Below are 14,858 nucleotides of genomic sequence, written 5' to 3' on the forward strand. Positions count from 1 at the left end.
CACAAGATCTTTGAGCAGTGGCTCCAACACAGCACTGTAACCAAATCTCTTCACATCCTCAGCCTTGCACAGAATTGCTAAGAAGATTGAGTTTAGTTCAGATCTGAGCAATGAGGGGACATCAGCTAACACCCAATACACTGCTGTGATTTTGTGTTTTTTCCTGGATGTACACAGGGGATTTCATATCTCAAAGTCATCCACATAGAGATTGAGAGCAATGGTAAGGTCACTTCCTGAGAACAGCTCATTGGTTCTGTAAAAGGTGCCGTCATGAAATGACTTGTACACAGTTCTCTGAGCTTTTGTCTCACTCAAGATCAGGTCCTGTATGTCTTTCTTGCTTAAAACCTGAAGTAATGACTTTAGAATGGGGACATACTGGAAGCTGCTCTCTCTACTAAGAACATACTCAATAGGTTCAACGACAGAAAAGTGTTCGTTAAAATACTTTCTTCTTTTGAAGGCAGAGGAAAGAGGACCACCATCACGGAGGGCAGAGCTAACGGGGTTAGCATCACAAATGTCGTTCACCATTTCCGACACAATGGCTTCATCAATTTCACAGTTGTGTCTCTTCAAACAAGACTGTAAAATGTCTTTCATGATGGGAGCAGAGGCTGAATGAGAAATAAAATGCAACTCCTCTACAAGCTCATCAATGCATTGGTTGGGTACATGAAAGGAACTCTCTAATTTCAACATTAAATGAGCCAAGCTTCTTTCAATCAACTTTGGCAGTTCTCTTACATCATCATCTCTTATCTCATCAATATCAGACTGCTCACCCTCCTGATTAACCCCATCACTGCACTGATCTGCGTGTGAAGGGTTTTCATACCTCTTTATCACATCGTCTTTGAACTCATCTAATGAGTGGGGAGTATGCTTGCGATTTCTATGTGAAGCAAAGGTTCCATAGATATTTGTTTTGAAATTGCAATTTTTGAAAACACAGGTGACTGTTTCTTGCTTTTTCAAATGTTGACGAAGGTGTTCAAAATACTCTTTTTCGGTGGAGCATGTGCCTACATTACAGAACTGGCAACAGAAACTGAGTATTTCAGAGGTTCTCACTCTTGTTGAGTGAGTTGAGTGTTTCCTTGATATATGTGATTTCAGGCTACCCCATGATTTAAATAAACAAAAACAATCCAGGTAAGGACATGGCAGAGGTTGCCCACTGGGGATATGACGTAACCTATAATGTTTCAACAACTCGTCCTTAGTAGGGGTCGCAAATTTGCAGATTTTGCAAGGCCAATCCATATTGGTGTTTCTGTCTCACTCCAAACTTCTTCACACTCACTTCAGGAGGATGACCACGTCTCAACTTGAACCCCTTGGTCCACAACACCAGGATACCAGGAGAAGATAAAGGCTGGAGTTTTTTTGTCCTTGCTAGGCACACAGCAAAGTGACTGAAGACCTGAGTAGGGAGATACATTAAGTAAAATGATTCGAGGAGGAGTGTGTGTGAACACAACTGATTTACTTGTAGATCTGTAGATCTGAGTTACAAGACTAAAGTGTAAATGTTTCTGTCTCACCTGGTACTTCTTCACGGCTTTCTTCAGGAGGCTATCACATCTTAACTCGAACCCCTTGATCCACAACACCACGATACTGGATCACTGCAGAAAGGCTCGCCTACACACACACCAGACAGTATTTTCAATTTCACTTGTGAGTCTTCAATATAGTGACTAAATAAGTTTCAGCTGTGTCATCGTCACTAATTGTAGATGGACTCAGAATGCTCCTTACCTCAGGGGAAGAAGTTGATGTCTAGTTTGTCCAGAGAGGCTGACCACGTCTCAACTTGAATCCCTTAAGTCCACAGCACCAGGGTACTAGGAGAAGATGAAGGCTAGAGCTTTTTGTCCTTGCAAGGCACACGGGAAGGTGGCTGAAGACCTAAGTAGGGAAAAAAATTAAGTATAAGTAAATTGAGTAAATATATTTCTCTTTTAAACGTGAATATAATTTACCTTTCAAAACATTAAAATGAACTTAATTACCGTTACTGTCCTTTCTAATACAATGTAAAGCATCAATTTTCTTATAAATTAACCTGTGTACTTATCACTTCAAATCAAACATTCAAATGAAATGTACAGTCTTCTTTTTAACTAATTATTTATCACATTAACTGTCTTAACATCATTATTAATTTATTTACCCTTACAAATGAAATATGGTTCTTTAAAATAAATTTTAACAGACAAATGAGAGCAGGCTGTCAGAGTGTTTCTGCTGAAAACAAGCACTGAGATCCGGGGAGAGATCCGGGTAATTAAACATAATTCAAACATTAAATCAGGCATTTTCTTCACTCAGCTAACCAACCTAAGAATAGAATGGAATATTCTTTTATTGATCCCCCATGGGGGAATTTTTTTTTCTAACAAGCTAACCATAACAAATTATTAATATATATATGTATATGTACATGTATATACACACACACACATACATACATACATACATATATATGTATCTATTAGGGATGGAATGGTTCACAAAATCCACGGTTCAGATGTTATCACGGTTTTGTGGTCACGGTTTTCGGTTCTGTTCGGTGTACATTGTTGTTTTTAACACCCCAGAATACCATATATCTTAATTATCCACCCTTAACACTTTTCTTTTTAATCAATTATGTCATTTATAGTAATGTAAAACCTGAAAGAATGAGTCAGTTGGCCATTTGATACATCATTAAAGCTGGGTGAGACATTGCTAGGGCATACTGGGCGTAGGACATCACATAATTTTACAAAAACTGTTATATTCCTGAAATATGACATTTTAAAGCAACTATCCTTAAAAAAAAATGTAAAGGAATGATTTAAACATTTTATCAGGCGTGTCCTTAACCCACTTAAACAACCTAACAACCTAATCCTGACAAATTATTTAAAACAAAAAGATTAAATATGGTCAGTCACTTGGCCTTCTTTGGCCTCCATACATCAGTATTCTGTGCCCCTCCAGATGTGTCTGTTGGGCCGTTTGTGAACTGAATGAAAACTGGTTAAACAGTGTTTTAGAGCTTCAAAGTGAGCACCCTTAGAAACTCTGAACGGAGAGGGAAAGAGGGATATTGGCATGTTCACCGGGTTAATGAAACGCCGAAATGAACGGGAGAAGTTTTATGTGTCTATGTGTGCGCTGCCTGCTGTTAGTGACGGTGCCGCAGAAAAACGGAGCAAAGGACCGCGTATTTTAGTTTCCAATTACGGGACAATTCGGTGTTTTAAGGGACGGTTGGTAACCCTAGATTAGACTATGATTCAGATAAGAAGAAATACTAAAGATAAGTCGCCAACACACAACCTATTTGTGCGCCAGTTTGTTAGTCACCTACCGAAAGTAAACTATAACTCTCGCATAAGCCTACTCAAGTGACAGGCATCAGCTACTAGCTAACTTTACCTCGGCACACAGACTGCACTACCAACACGGCTCAAATTTCAGAGCAAGGACTTCCAGATTTCGGTATTCGGTTACAGTAGGCTATCATCAACAGACTCCTGAGCGAATGCAAATATGCATAATTAAGCATAAAATTACTTACCATTCACCGCAACGCTTCAATGAGCTTCGGCTGTGCTCACCATGTGGTCACTCGTCTGGCCTTAAACATGCCCGCTCGCGCATGCGGGATGGGGGGAGACTGTGGGCCGTTTACACGTCATCAAATTGTATTTTACATTAGCAGAACTTAAAATCAAATTGTTTTATGATTAACTGAAAATTTTAAACTCTGACAAGTCGACGATAGTATATTGAATCAATAGACATGATTTGTGTGTCATCCAAGCTCAATAAAATAACATTTACAAGTAAAAAGTCTAACAGTAACTCAGAACTTGATTTTTTATTTCACAACAATATATTTATTTAAGTAATGACTAAAGGTACCCTGAATTAGTTTTTATAGTGTAAGCCTTTCTACTCTAATAAACCAACCTCTCCAATGCAGCGCTATAAAGCCACATAACACACAAATCATGGCAACAGTTAAATACATATGGTAGTCTTATTTTCATGACATCTAATAGTATCATGGACCTTGTCAGTGGGATCATACCATGCTTATTTAACAGCTGAGGTCTTGGGTTGGTGTCTAAGACATAGCCCTACAGTTGTTTTCATCTTATCTCCAACAGAAAGGGTGTTGTGTCTGTAAATTGTTTTAATTTAACAGAGAGATTTGTGATGTGCCGCGGGGCTCTATCCTAGGGCCAATCCTATTTTCTCTTTATTTACTGCCCCTGGGTAGTTTAATAAAAACTCATGGTATTTCTTATTATTGTTGTGCTGATGACACTGAGCTACATCAGTCTTGTAAACCATCTGAAACCTGTGAACCTTTTAAATCCTGTTCCCCTTAAAAATGGTCTTGCTGCAGTTAAAAATGGGTTGCTGAAAATGTTCTCCAGCTGAACACATCTAAAAAAAAAGTTTATCTCAGGCCCTGAGTAGGTGTTTGATAAAATTCGTCCTGTTCTTGGTGGTCTTATATATTAGGTTATCTTACACCTGCAGTCAGGAGTCTTGGTGTTATTTTAGATGGTAATCTCAATCTGCAGCATCATGGGAAAATGCTTTCTCAGTCATGTTTTTATCAGCTTGGAGCGATTTCTAAAATTCGCTCTTTTATCACTTTTATTGATCTGGAAAAAGTTATTGATGCTTTTGTCACATCTCTGTTGGATTCTTGTAATTCCCTTTTTAGCTGTCTCAGTCAGAACTTGCTCTCATGGTTTCAGTGCATTCAAAATGCATCTGCTAGACTCTTGACAAGATCAAAAAAGCATGATCACATCACCCTTTCTATCCTCCCTTAATTGCCTCCTGATAAAAATATATATTCGTTGTTCAGGGATGGGAAGTTACTCATCACTTTTACTCAGATTACTGCTATTGAGTAGTTTTCTGAGTACATATTGGAATCAGTACTTTAACTTCTTCTTGTGTAAGTTTAAATTCGAGTAACTGCTTTTATTTGAGCACCATTCTCTTTCACTTTTCCACCTCTGTTTGTTACACTGTATTTCAAATCCGGGGCATGTGCCGGCATAGTTTCCCATCATGCCCTTGGTGTGTTTAGCTCTGCTAAGATATTGCCCGTTGTACAGTGATTCCTACTGGGGTTCTTTTGGTCATTTTTCAAGTGGATTGCTGTCTTTTTGTTGTTAGACACATATGCACCATAAGTGAAGTTACCCACTTAGTTAGAGTTCCCATCTGTGACTTAAGGTAGGCTATGCCTAAAGGATGCACAGTGTGCATTCTTCATCAGTATGCATTGCCTTGCAACAAGGTTGACTTCCTGCTTGGTTCTTGCCAGAGACCAACCTTGTCCATTTTTCAGTGTGTTTTACTTTATTATAGGCAGTCAAAGGCAGTTAAGACAATTTCCAGCAGGGACAGGTTTTCTCTCCTTCAACATTTTTGGGCCCTTTTTTTCTGGGTGTATCTTAAACATCTCTAATGATATGTCAGGGTGACAGATCTTTTTCCACCTCAGAAAATATTATATAAAAATAATAATGTGTAGACAACATTTGAATGCAGTATAAGATATTATAGTTTCTAAATGTTAACACAGTCCATCATTACTTTCACACACATCATAAATAGGCAGAAAGGCCTTCCTTTCCCTGTGCTTAATTGTATCTCTTAGATACTGTCTAGTGACTTGTTGCCATAATGGAAAATTTTTGTTTTATGTGTACACTTTTGGAAGGTAATGGGTGCATTTTACTTTGCAATTATTGCAAACAGCTCTTGACAGGAACATTATGTACACACCTAAAAATTAAATGTGATGTTCTTATCATAACCTCACATCAGCTCTGAGAGGGGAAATGTCCACTTTAACCATCTTTGTGGGAATAAAGATGCTAGATTTGACAAACAAGCCCTCTACTTTGTGTGCTAAAAGGAAATAAAAGCTTTTTTTTTTCTCCTCAGCCACTTACCCATGCCTCTACAGAGAGACTAGAAGATAAACATAACACTACCAACCCTGGTCTATAAAAACTGGTGTTATGGTGTAGTGAAGAGGGAGAGCAGTCACACTGGTTGCACAGGTTTGTTGGTGTGAATTTCATCAATATTCGCCCCAGTCTGCTTGGGGGCCCAGCAGGAGGAATAAAGCTCCTGCCTGCTGCTGAATGATACCTAACTGTGTTGTGTTTGGGTATGGCCTTGCATGGACACCCACTATGGCGCAAGACAACATATCAGTTATTTCTCTCCACTCCTGGAGAATCAGACTCAGGAGGTAAGAGATATGAAGGAGGAGAAATCTGTGTTTGGTTGTCATCCAGCTCAGGGGTAAACCTCCAGATTTCACCCTCTCTAAATAAAATAAAAAAACTGGAAACTTCTGACAAGTTAGAAAAATGTTCACATTAATCTTGCCTCCTAGGTGGAACTAAAATTGGAGTGATTTGTAGGACAAATGAACATATTTAAGGTCTTTGCAAACTGAATCTTTTTTTAGTTTGAAATTGTTGCTTGTCAAAGAAGAAATCCACTCTTGTGTAGTTCCAGTCAGGTTTGTGCACAGACTTTGAAACTCTGCCATCAGTTGTGTTGTTGGAGCAGCTTCTATTATTATTTTTCTTTTTTTTGGCATCAGTCCAAGTCTTTTACAAGTTTGGCCAAGGGCATAGCCAAGGATTTTGGGACCCCAGAATGAGATGACACAGGTTCCTCCTTCCTGCCCCTGCTTTCTTCCCCTCCAACATCTTCTCGCTCTCTATCCCAGTTTTCTTCTCCTCCTTCATTCTCATCTTCCCGCTCTCTGTCCCCGCGTTCTTCTCCTCTAGCGTACTCATCCTCTCGCTCTCTGTCCCTGGTTTCTTCTCCTCCTTCATCCTCATCTTCTTTCTCTCTTTCCCTGCTTTCTTCTCCTCTGTCATCTTTACACTCTTGCTCTCTGTCACTGCTACCTTCTCCTCAGTCATTCTCATCTTCTTGCTCTCTGTCCCTGTTTTCTTCTCCATCATCTTCATCTTCCTGCTCTCTGTCCCTGCTTTCTTCTCCATCATCTTCATCTTCTTCCTCTCTGTCCCTGCTTTCTTCTCCATCATCTTCATCTTCTTCCTCTCTGTCCCTGTTTTCTTCTCCATCATCTTCATCTTCCTGCTCTCTGTCCCTGCTTTCTTCTCCATCATCTTCATCTTCTCACTCTCCGTCCCTGCTGCCTTCTCCTCAGTCATCCCCATGTTCTTGCTCTCTGTCTGTGTTTTCTTCTCTTCCTTCATCCTGTGTCCCTGTCTTCTTCTTCTCCCTAATCATCATCTACTCGCTGTCTTTCCCTGGTTTCTTCTTCTCCATCATCTTCATCTTCTTGCTTTCTGTCCCTGCTTTCTTCTCCATCATCTTCATCTTCTTCCTCTCTGTCCCTGCTTTCTTCTCCATCATCTTCATCTTCTCACTCTCTGTCCCAGCCTTCTTCCCCTGTGTCATCCTCGTCTTGTGTCTTGTCCCTGCTTTCTTTATTTTACTTTATTAGATACAAATTTCAGTCTGTTGACCAACTCATTTAGTTGTTTTGATTACATAACAACACTAAATCCCAAGAGAAAAATAACACACTTTTCATTCAATGCTTCTCATAGGCTAGGAAGTCTTCATGATTTCACTTAACTTAATATAAGTTATACTTAGTGTCCAGTTTTCAAGAATAGGACACAATGCACTTGCCACTAAGTACTGTCATTTTTTAAAATTTGAAATTATGACATTTTTTTTCCACACTCAGAGAGCTGTTCTCCCCCAAATATCTGTTATGGGTAAAAGAAATGTGTTTGATAAATTTTGTCAAAAAAGTTAACTTATATTGGCAATGGCTGATATGTATATAAAATCATTAAAGGTCAAACCTCCAACGGTTTATTTTTATTATAGTTTAATTATAGTTTCTCTGATAAACTTTGAACAGGCTCCCTGGTCTTACAACAGGCCTGTGAGCTGAGGACCCTATTCCACAAATTACATTTTAGAAATAGAAAGTTGTTGACTAAAAGAGTTTGGATTGCCTAAAGCTGGTGCTCTGGATAAAAAATAAAATTAAGTCTTACTGATAAACTCAACTCACTTGTTGGCTGTTATAAGAAATACATTTGGCACTAAACTCAATAAACTATAATGGTCAACGTTTCTTTTTCAACAGCCAAATCTGATTCATGTAATAAAAATCAGAGCTGGATGAATCTTCATCAGATCTGCTATCATCACAGCTGGACCCTCGAGTGTTTCTTCCACTCCCATGAATTATGCATAAACCGTATGCATTACTACCCCATCATGTGTTTGTCTCCGTTTATGTCTGATCCGAATAACCATCATCATGTTGAGCACTAATATCTGACATTATTACATGCATCTCTGCTGTAATAATAGTGATTTGATCTTGGATTGTCACATCAGCCATCAACAAAGTCCCACTGCACTGTACGCCTCTCTGTAACATTTTATATTTATGTTTTTCTTTACTTCAGCTCTTATGGCTGACATATTCTTGACAAATCCCTTTCAGAAGATACTTGCTTTCTTTACTTCCTTCACCAGCATCAGCCTCCGTGATGAAGGCAGCTCTGCTGCATCTCTTATTAATCATCTTATGATGAGTGCTGTCAAAAACCAGCAGTCTTCTTTATTCATGTGCAGGAATGTAATATTTGTGCAGTGAAAAAGTAAATTCAATAAGGACCCTGGAGGGGCTACATCTTAACATTTGATTCACATATTTACTGTATGAGAGGAAAATCCAGTCTTATTGAATACATCAGATTTAAGCAAACTCTGGTAACCAAACTCAGTACCTTTGAATTTATATTACAGAAACAAGTAAAATATTTAGTTCTGACCATTTACTCTGAAGAGACTTATTGAGAAATTATCACCATATGTATTACTCGCCTCCGCCTTGAGTTCTGAATACAGTTACCTGTATTAATTATAACCATGATAAAATTCCCCAATTCAGTACAGTTTTGTCATGATTCATCTCATTAAACTCTGATCTTACCAGTGTTTTCTGAGCTGTTGCGTGTCTCACCAACCTCCAGCCTCACTGGTTTTGACTGTAAATCTGTTTCCTTTAAGAGATCCAGATCATTTGGCTCAGCTCAGTAGAGCTGGTTGTTTGGCCTCCAAACGGCTCTTCCTTTGTTAACAGTTTGGCTTTTTAAATACAGATTAAATAGCAACAAGGGTGGGGGAAAGGAAACTGGCACTCAAATGGGAGTTAGCTACCACAGCTAACATTTTAGAGCTTTTTGTTGGCACATCATTACTTAGTTACTTGCCCCACAAGGTTTATCTGGTTGATAGGATATCATCATTTCAATTAAAAGCATGTTTGTGAAAAAATTAGTTTTTTAATATGTTTAAGGGCCTCAGCTAGCCTCTTAGTGCAGAACAAGACTCTTCAAAACTCTTGTCTCCCTTGCTAGATGAGGGTTGGTGGTCTGCAGGACTAACTGAAAAGAAATGAAAAATATTCCAGCAGTTTAAAATGTTTCCTTGTATGAGCAGTACTTGATTTATTGACCCTTTTAGATAACCTGGAGGCCGTTGTTGCAAAGATCACTCTTAAAGGGTAATTTGGACTATATTTGTCCAAGAAATTGGGCTATATTGTTGCTGTTTGGTCCCTTTAACAGCAGCAAATTTTGATATATAACTTTAGCGGACTGTGAATAGAAAAAGCATGTTCCTTCTATTGTTGACACCTTTTGTCGTATTTGTCCTCTTATTATTGCAGCTTTTCCCAGAAATGTTGAATGAGCCTTAAGCAGAAGTAGCTGCTGGTTTTGGTTCCTTCTTTTTTGATATTTATCACAGTTTGTTAAGTCTGTTTTTAGATGACGAATGATCCATTGATAAGATTCTTGACAGAACAGGCCTGTTTTTTCTGCTTCTCTGCAGTGTGAGAAGCAGCATTAATGATGGGAACATCACCACTGATTTCTAATGTGTCAGTTACAACAGCATCTATTGACAGAAAAATGACAGTTAAACAGCTCCACATGTCCCTACTTGTTACTGTAACACCAGGTTTTATTTTGAATGCTGTCAATGACAGAAGACAGGCTGTTCTGCTGCTGTATTTACCACATTTAGCCTAAAGTGTTGGTTAATGCCTGCAATAGCTCTACCTGTTTCTGTATTGTTGGCTTTCTGCTTTCCTCCAGACTGATATGTCCAAGCCTAAATGGGATTTTAGCATACAGACATGATTTACTTTTCCTGCTGGTCCAGTTCTTTTCTGAAAATACCGATGTTAAAAATCATAATGTCCTGTTTTTGGTAGATGACCTTTTTTTGTGATAAGATTAAACCAAGAAGAAAGCACCAACACACATGCAGATATTATTATAGTCTCTATTGAAAATCAGTCTTTAAAAAGAGCAACTTTAAGAAAACAAACTCAAAATTCTGAAATGGGACACCATACTCTGACATTAAGTTGACATTGACTGCAGTCTTTTTATATTTGAAATCTATTTAATATTATTATCATCAGTATTTTTATTTTTTTTTCCTTGCACAGCCAGAGAGCTCTTCTCCCCCAAATATCTGCCCATGGTGAAAGAAGAGTGTTCAATCTTCCCTATTCATTCAAGACCAAAATCTTTCCATATGTGATACCAACTGTAATCCTGAAATTAATCCTGATTAAACCAAAACTGTTTACTTGCCAGAACTAGTGAAATTAATCTTTTTGCATGCCAGACGAGCGACAGTATCATGTCCAGTTCATGCTGTAATCACATTACAAAACAGTCTAATTCAATTATCTCTTAACCCACAGAACAACATTCCTCTTGGAGTTTGTGTTTATTTCATGTCATTGTGCACTACATTATAATTCAACCATTCTTTCAAATTTTTACCTTACTGATACAGCCCACAGAAGGAGCATTGGCTCCAACTAGCAGTGGGGCAGTTATAGTTTTTGATGATACATTTATAGTTAGAGAAATCGACTATGTTTAATAATTTTCTCAGTTATTACTTTTTGTATAAATTTGGCCCCTCTGTTGATGCTTATTCTACATATTCTGGAGTTTCTTTACAGTAAAACCCAATTAGTAAACCTTGCTTTTAAAATCATGCAAACTGATAGCCTTAAAAAACTCAATTTTTTTAACATTTTTTTGACCTAAACATCTGTGCTCAGGATCACAATGATGAAACTGTTACCTGTTTTTTTATGGCCATCATAAAATAACTCTTCAGTTATCATACCATATTAATTTTGATTATTATTCTAACCATGGTGCCATGCTTTAATATGAAGGTAAAAATATCCAGACAGTATTCAGCTTTTTTACTGAAGAGAAAGGGACAAAAACATCCACAGGTCAACTGGGGATGTAAAGAAAAAGCTTTTAGGAATGAGAAGACATTGTCTGCTCCCGTCTGCACCATGATACTGTACTGTCTGTCCAAGCTCAAAGCAGAGACACACACTAGCTAGGAAGGAGCACTTTAGCAGTCAGCCATTCAATACATAATCTTAATGCACATCAGCCTCGTGCATCACAGTAAACCAAGATGCAGTACCTTCAATTCTCAGACTATGTGTGAGTAGAAGGCACTCACTGGCTTTAGCTGCCCCTCATCTGCTCATCACTTTGGAGAGGACTCTTTATTTAAAAGTATTAACCTAATGTTGAAATCTAGGGAGTGAATGTAATTAGCTCACTTAAAAAGCTGACAGACAGTTATACAATATGTTATATACTAAGCCATAGTTATACATACACTATGATGCATTCAAGGTTATCTCAATAAAACCTGCAAATATAAGTAGAATTGCATGGTGTGTTAAAATAATCTGTAAAACAAGGAAACTTTAATATATACAGCTGTGAAGTAAAAAATCTGTTTTTTAGCAATATAAAATGGTTGTAACAATGATATAATGGTGTGATTCAAGTTACTGTAATCATGACAGTATTGTAGTTGAGTCACCAAACCTCGATTTGAGCCGAGTCCTGAGTCCATAGTGTTCAAGTCCAAGTCGAGTCCGAGTCCCCAAAGAAAAATCTGAGTTGAGTCTGAGTCGAGTCCCCATTACCCGTGTTCAAGTCCTACATGGGTCCCCAGTACCCAGTGCCAAATTGAATTAAATTATCAATTATTTTTAAGCCATTCCAGCTTTCCAGGTGGGCTAGGTTGATGTGTTTTATTAACTTTTATAACTTTTTATTCTAAAGGGCTAGAGGAGCTATTACACTCTTCATCAATAATATTAGTTATTTAAACAGGATTATTCGTGTATTTAGGGTGGAAAAATGAGACATTTTTTTAACTGCACTCCTGCTTTACATCTATCTTGTACTAAATATTCCCCCTTTAAAATGACTGGATTTATTCAGGTTTCTCATTAAAAACTAAAATTCCAAATTTTTTCTGTACATTTGAACACATCATAAAAAGGTCTTAACTTGTAGACCCTTCGATACTCTGATGTCTGAGTTGTCATTAACTCATTGAGTGCCAGCCCTTTTATAAAATTGAAAGTGGCTTGTGCCAGCGCTTTGGCCATTTTGAGTCATCTTTCAAGACCCACAGAATATTTTGTACGATGATTCTGAAAACACCAAATAGCTCAAATGAAAGAAGAATCTCTCTATTTCATCATGGAAAAACCGTTTGTTTGTAGCTTGTTCCATTCTTGATTTATCTGAAGTTGAATAGAGGCTAGTTTCACCAAAAAGAAAGCTGAGAAAATTACATTTTTACGAAAGAGAGTCTGTCAAACAGAACAGTATGTGAATGTTATAATTTTGCCTTCAATGACATAAAAGACATCTGAAAATTGTATTACAAATGTTATTTAATCGTAAAATAAATAACAATGCTTTGAGTCACTGTCATGCCATTCACACTCGGGAACTGGACAGCCTCCATGGGACCTCCCTATACGCCCACGTCTTCTCCTGCTTGTAGCTGTATGCATCCAGCTGGCGAGAGGCTGCCTTATTTCTCCGACACATGGGGGGGAACCTTGCGGCATTCTTTAGCCTCTTTGCCGGCCGTGGCAGATCAATAAAAGCGCCGATCCCTGGATCCCTTAAAGAGAAAGCAGGGAAAATGAAGCGTTTCAGATGGAGGTTAAAATACGGGTTTTTTTAGGACACCAGTGTGAGAAACTTGAGGAGTTTTTTGAGCTGTAAACCATGTAAAGCTACTACATGGATATCAGAGAGATGTGTAAAGCCTTGAAAAAAGGCATCATACCCTCACTTTAAACACATCATAATTTTACCGTATGTCACCTCTTTTAGCTCACCAGTCAGCGTTATCTTGCAGATGTTCACTCAGATTTCAATGTTGGATTGATATTTTTAACTAACGAGACTCAATACAAGGTTTAAGAGTTTTGATCACTCTGTCTAAGACTGAGGGGGATTACTGAACAGCAGCAACAGCAGCTAATATGACGAGTCTGGGCCGTTGATGGAGATTTTCAGCGATTCAAAAGTAGGCTGGCTACATTTTAGTTTAATTTCTTGTAATGATTACCATGGGAATACAGAGAAGAGCCACAGTTTTAAACTACCTATCAACCTATCAGGTTCTCACTCTGTCACTAAGGCTCCTCCTGCTCTCCCTCCTCAGGTGGTTTTAAGAGACAACAGGTTTTCTCTCACAACAACAACAAATATTACAGAATAAAATGGTCTTCAGCAAAAAAGGTTTAAGTCCTCCTCTTCTTCCTCAAGTCCTGACGCAGTTAAAGCTCGAGTCTATCATACATGATGGGGGCATCATCCTTTATCTGTGGTATGTATACAGTGCTTAACAAATTTATTAGACCACCCTAACCCTAACCAAAGTAAGGTTTATGCCACAGCTGCCCTAAATTAACAGCATTGCTAATTACCAAAATCATTTTTTTATGTTTCTGCAATGGTTAATACACCAATATGTAGAAGCTCTTTAACCGAAATGATATTTTAATGCTACAATATAATTATGATTGTTATCCATGAATTTTCAAATTTACTGATTTACAAAAAAACTGACAAAATAGTAAAGCACATTATTATTTCTTGATTAATATGTCAAATTATAGTTATTTACTTGCATTCCTGAAGAGAAAAATGAGTTTTAGTGGTTGAATGTTATGCTTGATTAATTTCTGACTTCTCAGAGAAGCCCAGTGAGCTGGCTCAAATTTGGGCGAATTCAGTTTGAAATCCCTCATTCCTGTTCAAAATGGTAAAACATGGAGAGCTCACTGAAAATGAAAGAATTTGCATCAAAGCACTTCATGATGCTGGATGGTCTTTGAGACAAATATGACAGGTGGTCTAATGAATTTGTTAAGCACTGTATATATATATATATATATATATATATATATATATATATATATATATATAGTATAGTACATAGTATGCCTGTAAAGCCTCCCCACCTCCAACTTCACTCCTGTGTTCACTGGACACAAAGCCGTGCTGTCACACTGAAAGCAAGGTGCCAAAAAATTTTTTTTAAGATATATTTTTGGACTTTTTATGCCTTTGTTTATAGTGGAGAACAGTGAATAGGGTTAAGAGATCTGGGTAGAGACATGCGGGAAAGGAGCCACTGGCAAGGCCACCTGCATACATGGAGTGGGACCTTACTACTAGCCTCCTGAATACCCTCGACGGTATAAAATTTATTGCCAAGAAGCGTTGTTACAACAAAGAAATAATGTACCAAACAAATATTGCTTTACTTTTTGTTTTAAGTTTAGTTTTTTGTCTTTGTGCTGCTTGTCCTGCTGCAAGTTCTGTTGAAAAATGTAACTGGAGGAGCAGGTGGCC

At 37.9% G+C, this 14,858-nt stretch overlaps 1 long non-coding RNA gene across 1 annotated transcript; it reads right to left on the reverse strand.

Annotated features, from left to right (window-relative positions):
- Positions 1-1,361: 1,361 nt before the first annotated feature.
- Positions 1,362-1,905, reverse strand: LOC121518375. Its single transcript, XR_005992648.1, has 3 exons — positions 1,768-1,905; positions 1,551-1,650; positions 1,362-1,429 (listed from the first exon to the last, which is right to left on the reverse strand). It is a non-coding gene; the product is annotated as an uncharacterized LOC121518375 (long non-coding RNA).
- Positions 1,906-14,858: the final 12,953 nt, after the last annotated feature.

The sequence above is a fragment of the Cheilinus undulatus genome, linkage group 12 (assembly GCF_018320785.1).
Source record: "Cheilinus undulatus linkage group 12, ASM1832078v1, whole genome shotgun sequence".
Classification (NCBI taxonomy): domain Eukaryota; kingdom Metazoa; phylum Chordata; class Actinopteri; order Labriformes; family Labridae; genus Cheilinus; species Cheilinus undulatus.